This window comes from Canis lupus, chromosome 4, assembly GCF_003254725.2.
Source record: "Canis lupus dingo isolate Sandy chromosome 4, ASM325472v2, whole genome shotgun sequence".
NCBI classification, from domain to species: Eukaryota; Metazoa; Chordata; class Mammalia; order Carnivora; family Canidae; genus Canis; species Canis lupus.
The window spans coordinates 25869047-25877725 of record NC_064246.1 but is presented as its reverse complement, the minus strand read 5'-3'; the positions used below and the strand labels follow the sequence as shown (position 1 = coordinate 25877725).

Below are 8679 nucleotides of genomic sequence, written 5' to 3'. Positions count from 1 at the left end.
ACAGACATATAGACAAATGTGTAATCAGGGATGATAGATATACAGCTATGGGTGCAGAGATACATATCCTGTCATATAAACTCACTTCTCTTCCAGCCAATCCCATAACCCACCTCAGTGTCTTCCAGAATAGTCTCCCAGTTTAATGGCACTATTCTGAAAGCAAAAGAGCACTGAGCACTTTTCACTTCCAGCCAAGATGGAGTAACAGGGATGGGATTTATTCTCCCACCTGAAATAACTAAAACATGGTACAAAATATATGAGACCACCTTTGAGACACTGAAAATGAAGCAAAAAAGATGGGAAACCAAAAGTCATAGACTTCTCCCAACGTATTGCTTTGAATGTTTCTAGGATGCAGCAAAGGGAAGAAGAATCCCAGGCAGAGCTTAGTCAAGGAGATGAATTAAGGAGATGGAGCTAAGATGATCTCTGAGGAAACCAAGGTTATCTGGCATTTGCAGGATAGATTCCTGGAGAGGAAAGAGCTGCACAGACAACCTCAGAGATGTGCAGTTCTCCCTTAAATACTCAGCAAAGTACTGGCCAGGACACGGTGTATGAGGATGCTACCCAAGCCCACTGGAAGAATGGTCAGGAAAGATTAGAGGGCCAAGAATATTTCCTGTTTCCAGCCAAACTGGAAACCCTCATTTTTCACTGGGCATTGGGTAGAGTACTTTAGAAAGGTCTTGCAAAATTAGCCCTAGGAAAACACTACTCTGGTTCCACTAACACATTTTAAAGGCAAAACCCAAAAGTATCAAACTGTTTCAAGTAACTTAATGGCAACCAGAACAAAGCTCAGAAAGATTTATAAAAATATAAAGTACTCGACAAAGTAAAATCCGAAATGTCTGGCATTCATCAAAAATTACCACCCATGTAAAGAAGTAAGAAAATGCAACTCATAAAGGGGAGAAAAATCAATCAATAAAAACCCAGAACTGACACAGACATTACAATTAGTGGACAAGAACATTAAAGCAGTCATTGTAACCGTATCCATATTTCCAAAAGCTGGAGGAGACAGCAAACATGTTAAGTAGAGAAATGGAAGATACAAAAAAGACCCATATCAACTTCTAGAAAAGTAAAATTCACCACCTCATCAGATAACTGTAGGATACCTCAAGCAACCTCATATATAATTATACAATTATATTGTATTATATTATATTATATTATATTATATTATATTATATTAGCACACACACATGCACAGTGTGAATCCCCAAAGGAAAAGAGAAACAAAGAGGAAATAATGGCCACAATTTTTTAGCAAACTACTACTAAAGCTCACTCAAGAAGAAATAGATATCCTGAAAATTCCTATATCTCTTATAGAAATCAAATTGACAGTCATAAACCTTCCTCGTCTCAGATGATTTTACTGGTAAATTCTGTCAAACATTTAAGTTAGAAATAACATCAACGCTACACACTCTTCCAGAAAGTTGAAGAGGATAGAATACTCCTGAACTCATTCTATGAGGCTCACATTACTTTACCAAAACTAGACATGCTACTAAAAAACTGTTAACCCATATCCTTTGATATAAAAATTCTGAAAAAAAAAATTCTGAACAACATTTTAGTAAATTGACCCTAACAATATGTAAAAAAATACATTTTGACCAGGTGAGTTTATCCCAGGGATCCAAGATGGATTTAATATCCAAAACTCAGGCAGCCCGGGTGGCTCAGTGGTTTCGCGCCGCCTTCCGCCCAGGGCGTCATCCTGGAGACCCGGGATCGAGTCCCACGTCGGGCTCCCTGCATGGAGCCTGCTCCTCCCTCTGCCTGTGTCTCTGCCTCTCTCCTCTCTCTCTCTCTCTCTCTTTCTCTCTCTCTCTCTCTCCATCTCTCATGAGTAAGTAAATAAAATCTTTAAAATAATAATAATAATATCCAAAACTCCATTAATCCGATATACCAGGGATCCCTGGGTGGCGCAGCGGTTTGGCGCCTGCCTTTGTCCCAGGGCGCGATCCTGGAGACCCGGGATCTAATCCCAAGTCGGGCTCCCGGTGCATGGAGCCTGTTTCTCCCTCTGCCTGTGTCTCTGCCTCTCTCTCTCTCTGTGTATGTGACTATCATAAATAAATAAAATTTTTTTAAAAATATGATATACCATATTAATAGAATGAAGGTGATAAAAGCCAATTGATTATCTCACTCAATACAAGAACAGGAACTTGACAAAATCCAGCACCCATGCATGATGGAAATTCTCAGAAACTAGAAATAGAAGGAAATATCCTTGACCTGATAAATGGCACTACAGAAAGTTATAAGATGAACAATGTCTGAGGATCTAATGTAAAACATGGTGACTATGGTTGATAACACTGTATTGCATAACTGACATTTGCTAACAGCTTAGAGATTGAACCCTTACCCAAAAAAAAAAAAAAAAAACAAAAAAAGAATGCATGAAGTGATGGATGTCAATTAACTACATGGAGGGGTGGGTACTCCTTCCACAGTGTATATGTGTATCAGATTGCTGTGATGTCCACTTTAAATATTTTACAATTTGGGGGGCACCTGGGTGGCTCAGTTGGTTAAAGCATCAGACTCTTGGTTTCAGCTCTTGTTATGATTTCCAGGTTGTGGGATTGAGCCTGCATAGGGCTCCTTGCTCAGTGCGGAGTCTGCTTATCTCTCTCCCTCTGCTCCCCACCCCCAAGCTCACACTCTCTTTCATACACACACACACACACACACACAAACACACTCTCTCTCTCTCTCCTCCTCTCTCACATATACACACACTCTCTAAAATAAATAAATAAATAAATAAATAAATAAATAAATAAATAATCTTTTAAATAAATAAATCAATATCTTACAATTTTGTCAATTATACCTCAATAAAGGGGATCCCTGTGTGGCGCAGCGGTTTAGCGCCTGCCTTTGGCCCAGGGCGCAGTCCTGGAAACCCGGGATCGAATCCCACGTCGGGCTCCCGGTGCATGGAGCCTGCTTCTCCCTCTGCCTATGTCTCTGCCTCTCTCTCTCTCTGTGTGACTATCATAAATAAATAAATAAAAAATTAAAAAAAAAAGAAAAAGAAAAATTCACTGACTGAAAAAGTGGCAGGATCCCTGGAAGGAAGAATTAAAAAAAAAATTATACCTCAATAAAGCCTTAAATGTTTCTAAAAATCATATAATACCATCAAAACTATGAACTTTTTAGGGATAAATCTGACAAAAGATGTGTAAGACTTATGTACTGAAAACTACAAACTGTTACTGAAAGAAAATAAAGAAGACCTAAATAAGTGGAGAGATATACCAGGTTCAGAGGTCAGGAGACAGGAGGTCACTTCTCCCCAAATTCATGTACAGTATCAAAGCAATCCTAATCAAAATCTCAGCGAGCTCTTGGCAGAAACTGACAAATTTTAAGCTGATTCTAAAATTCATATGGAAATACAAAAAAAATGTATAATAGCCAAAACAACTTTGAAAAGGAACAAAGGAAGAAGTCTAGCACTACTTGATCTCAGGACCTGTTAGAAAACTGCAGTTAGCAAGATAGTATGGAACTGGCATCAAGACAGACAAACAGATAATGGAACAGAAAGAGACCCACACATATGTGGACAATAAATTTTCAACAAAGATGCAAAGCCAATTCAGTGAAGAAAGCTAGTCTTTTCAACAAATGGTGCTGAAACAGTTGGACATGTGCATGTAAAAACAGAAAAAGTAATTCAAGCTATACCTCATACTATATACAAAGTGTTAGATCAAAATGGATCATAGACTTATCATGTAAAACCTAAAACTGGAAATTTCTAGAAATCTTTGTACCTTGAGTCAAGCAAAAATTTCTTAGGTATGACATCAAACACAGGATACATACAGGGAAAAAATAGTAAATTGGACTTGATCAAAATTAAAGTTTTCTATGCTTCAAAAGACAATGCTAAAAGAATGAAAAGACAAGTCATACATTCGGAGGAATTTGTACAAATCACACAACTGGGAGAGGACTTACGTCTCGAAAACATGAAGAACTCTCAAAATTCAAAAATGAGAAAACAAACAACTCAATATAAAAATATTTGAGCACAATATTGAGCACAATATTTGAGCAGCCACTTTCCCAAAGAATATATATGGCAAACAATAGTCAATAGGGAAATGCAAATTAGAGCCACATTAGGATACTGCTGCACACCTACTAGAATAAACCGTTGAAATCTAAAAGACTGACCATACCAAGTGTTGGTAAGGATGGGGGAGAACTGGAAATTTCATGCACGGCTGCTAGGAGTGTAACAGGGTTCGATCACTTTGGGAAACAGTTTGACAGCCTCTTCAGAAAGTTAACATACCCCTGGCTTATCATCCACCTTGTTGCCAGATATGTGCCCAGAAGAAATGAAAGCATAGATCCGTGTGAAGACCTGTAGAAAAATGTTTTAGCAGCTTTATTTGTAAAAGCCCCAAACTGGAAACAACCCAAATATCCATCCACAGATGAATAGACAAACAAGTGCTGTGTTAAAAGAACAAAATGCTAAGGAGATACGTGTACCCCCATATCCACAGCAGCATTATGCACAATAGCCAAAAGGTGGAAGCAGTCCAAGCCTCCACCAATGGATGAATGGATGAATGGATAAACAAAATGTGGTCTAAACGTGCAATGGAATATTATTCAGTCTTTAAAAGAAAGGAAATTCTGACATTTGCTACCACAAGGATGAACACTGACGACAGTGAAATAAGCCAGACATAAAAAAGACAAATATTGCACAATTCCTCTTATTGTGATCAAATTCATAGAGACAGATGGTAGAAGGGTGGCTGTCAGGAGTAGGGGCAGAGGGCATAAGGGGTTATTGTTTAATGGGTACAAAATTTTACTTTGCAAGATGCCAAGACTTCTGTGGATGGGCGGTGGTGACAGCCACTCAATGATGTGAATGTACTTCACACCATTGAACTGTGTACACTTAAAAAATGGCTAAGATGGTCAATTTTATGTTATGTGTATCTAATCACAATTTAAAATGTTTAAACTTTTTTTTTTTTTTAATGCCAGGGAAAGAAAGATTCCTTGAAAGTATCCTAGACAGCTTCCTGGAGGAGGTGTCATTTGAGTGTGATCCAAGAAGGAGAGTAGGATTTACCTGGAGAACAGGACTTGGGCATCCCAGGCAGGGGACAGCTTGAGCAAAAGCAGGGAGGCCAGGACGGGCTGCAGGGTGTGGGGTCAGAGAGGCGGCAGCAGGGCATCTGGAGCTGGGGTGGGGGGAGACGAGGCTGAAAAGTAGACTGCACCCACCCCACAGGGGCCTCTGGGCCTCTGTCAGAGAAGAGACATTTATAAACATCAGCCGTGAGGGAGCCAGACCCACGGTGCCATGGCTCCATCAAGACAGCCATTCGGGAAGGGAAAGACTTGGGATCGGCTCTGGACAGTCGTGGAAAAATAAACATGTCCCTGGACATTCAGGAAACGCTCGGCAAGGCTGTGTCCAGGCGGGGCTGTTTGCTTATTTGTGACTTTCCTGCTTTCCATCACCCTGTCAGCAGCCACCCTGCCCCAATCCTGACCCTGACACCTGGCCCGGCCTGGCCTCAGTCATTGGCTTCAGAAGATAACTGGCCCCCGGGAGGGGAAGGCAGGCAGGCCAGAGGGGCGGCACACACGGGGTTGGCGGGTAAGTGTGCGTGTCAGAGTCTATTTGCACACAAGCGGGTCTGGAAGCATTGTGAATAGCAAAAGATGTGTGTGCGCGTGTGTTTGCACTCATGTGCATGAGTGGATCTGTGTGTACATGTGAAGGCTGATACATGTCAGTGTGTGTATGTGTGTGTGTGTGCTCACATGCATGTGTGTAGGTGAGCAGTGGGGGCCTGGATGAGGCAGTACAGACCCAGCCCCAGAGGGACTGGGTTCAAATCCAAACTCAGGCAAGTTACTTAGCTTCTCCAAGCCTCGGTTTTTATACCAGTTAAATGGAAAAATAACATTACCCATCCCATAGGTTGTGGAAGGACTCAGATGAACTGGTGGACAGAAAGCACTTGATGAAACGGTGCTGGTACAGAGTAAGCGCCTGACAAGTGCTAGCAGTGATTATTCATAAGGGCACCTGTGTGTGTGTGTGTGTGTGTGTGTGTGTGTGCGCGCGCGCGCACAAGTGTGTGTCTGCGTGGGTTCCGAGGGTGGAAAGGTGAGCAGCTTTGCAGTCGATGAGCATCAATGCACTCAAGGGGGGAAGAGCAGCCATGAGCAGCCAGGTGCCCGCCCTCGGCGCTTCCCCAGCCTGGCACCCAGCCCCTAGGAACCTGGGCCCAGCCTCCACGGGGGGGGGGGGGGCTGGCAAGCAAGGCCTTCCGGCAGCTTCCTTCTCCGCAGCCCTGGCTTTGCCGAGAGGCCCTACTCAAGGCGGCCGCTTCCTGCCTTGGGCTGCTCAAGCCTCCTCTTCTCTTGCCATTTCCTCAGGCTGGAGGATCACGGGTACTTTCTTCTATCAAAGGCCACTGACCCCAAAAAGAAATCAAGCAAGGGTCATATAAAAAAATCAACTTAATCTGGGAACTGTTTTTCCTTGAAGACAAAGGAACTCAACCCCTCTGCTTTTTAAATCAAGAACAGTAAGTGGCGCCAATTCTAGAAAAAAAAAAAAAGTCCTCAATTTCATACTATGTGAAATTGCTTTATAAAGGATAAAGCACTTTACAGATGTGAGGAAGTCTTCTGAGAGGCACAGCACACCCCCTAGGCAGGGGAGGGCCTAGGAAGGGGGAAGAGAAAGACCAAAAAGAAACCTATGGTTTGGAGCTGAGCAGTTCACCCAGAATGTGAACCTCTCAAGTCCAGCCTCCTGTGTTCATGCTGGCTAACCACTGCCCTCTGTTCCTGAACTGCTAGAACTCTCAACCCTTCAGAGGCTAAACCCCAATAGGGGGCTTTGGAATCAGCCTGGCCTGTTACCAGCAGGGCCCACTATGTTAAACATTGTGTCCCTGGAATTGTACAATCCAGGGACTCACTTTCCAGCTATGGGAATTGGGCTGTAGTGGGATATAGGGTCACCCTCAAAAGGATATGCCTATGTCCTATCCCGACCTGCAAGTAAGTTACCTTCTATGGCAAAAGGTGTGAGTAAGCAGAGGATCTCCGGAGGAGCTTGTCCTGTATTATCTAGGTGGATCCTAAATTCGATGACAAGTGTCCTCAGAGAGGCAGAGGGAGATCTGAGAGAGACAAGAGAGAAGACACGGACACAGCCGTGAGGCAAAGACGAAGACCAAGATTGTCAGGAGAACAGTAAGAGTTCCTTCCTCCTAGACTTTTTTTTTTTTTTTCCTCCTAGACTTTTTTGAGGATTAAGTAATGAAAAGAGCATGCAGTTAGTTGTAGAACTCAGGATCCTGCTTTAAGATTTGGGCTGACAGGGGATCCCTGGATGGCTCTGCCGTTTAGCGCCTGCCTTTGGCCCAGGGCGTGATCCTGGAGTCCTGGGATTGAGTCCCGCGTTGGGCTCCTGGCCTGGAGCCTGCTTGTCCCTCTGCCTGTGTCTCTGCTTCTCACTCTCTACCTATCATAAATAAAATTTTAAGATCTTAAAAAAAAAAAATATTTGGCTGACAACATGAACAGTTGTGTCCCAAACACTCATTGCCAGGGACGCATGGTGAGTAAGACTCGGGATCAGTGTTGTAGGGAGAATTTTGAGTTTCTTTCTTTCTTTTCTTAAAGATTTTATTTATTTATTCATGAGAGAGACAGAGAGAGAGAGGGGCAGAGACACAGGCAGAGGGAGAAGCAGGCTCCATGCAGGAAGCCCGACGTGGGACTCCATCCTGGGTCTCCAGTATCACACCCCAGGCTGCAGGCGGCGCTAAACCGCTGTGCTACCGGGGCTGCCCGAATTTTGTTTCTTGTCTGCTTTGGAGGCCCCAAAGCCTGGTCCTCTGCCTTCCTCACCTCCTGACTCCGAGCAATAGTCTAGAGCTACCCAGTTTCCATATCTCTCACTGTCCCCCAATATCTAGTCTCTCCCTTCTTCCTTTTAGTAGCAGCCACTACCGAGCATCAGCTGAAGATGCGGCTCTCCAACTAGAGACTTCATTTCCCAGACTCCCTTGCAGCTGGGCGTGGTCCTCTAAGCCCCAACCAATGGGATGTGAGAGGAAGTGATGTGTGTCCTGAGAAGGGAGCGGCTCGCCCTCCCGTTTCCCCGCCCCTTCCGGGAATCTCCCAGGAGGACCCGGAGTCTCCTTCCGCCGGGCGGGTGAGGACAGCAGCCTGGGGGTGCGCTGTTGGACGCTGGAGCCTTTAGCCACGTGGGCCTATTTACGTTAACTAAAATCAAATAAGATTAAAAACTGGGTTCCTCACTCACTCTGGCCACCTTCACGTGCTCAGCCGACACACGTGGCCGGGGGCTACACTGAGCAAGCTCTCGTCATCACCAGAAGCTCCGCTGGGCAGCACTGCCCTGGAGGATGCGGAGCCACAAGACAGAAGGAACCCGGGTCCTTGGACCACTTTGAGGAGCAGAGCCACCCTGCAGCCTCCCTTCCCCAACTGCCCATCACCTTGTATTTTTACAAGAAATAAACCATCTTTGTTTGCCAATGTGGCCAAACAAATATCCTAATAAATACTTTTTTAAAAAAATCATTTAGGGGCACTTGG

General features: G+C 44.0%; 1 long non-coding RNA gene across 1 annotated transcript in view; it reads right to left on the bottom strand.

The window, feature by feature from the left end:
* Positions 1-729: 729 nt before the first annotated feature.
* Positions 730-8679, bottom strand: part of LOC112651943 (uncharacterized) — a 30990-nt gene continuing 23040 nt past the window's right edge. The window contains exons 5-7 of the long non-coding RNA XR_007410030.1: positions 7120-7232; positions 5156-5267; positions 730-4426 (exon numbers count right to left, since the gene is read on the bottom strand). This is a non-coding gene — a long non-coding RNA (uncharacterized LOC112651943). The remainder of the gene's footprint in view (positions 4427-5155; positions 5268-7119; positions 7233-8679) is intronic.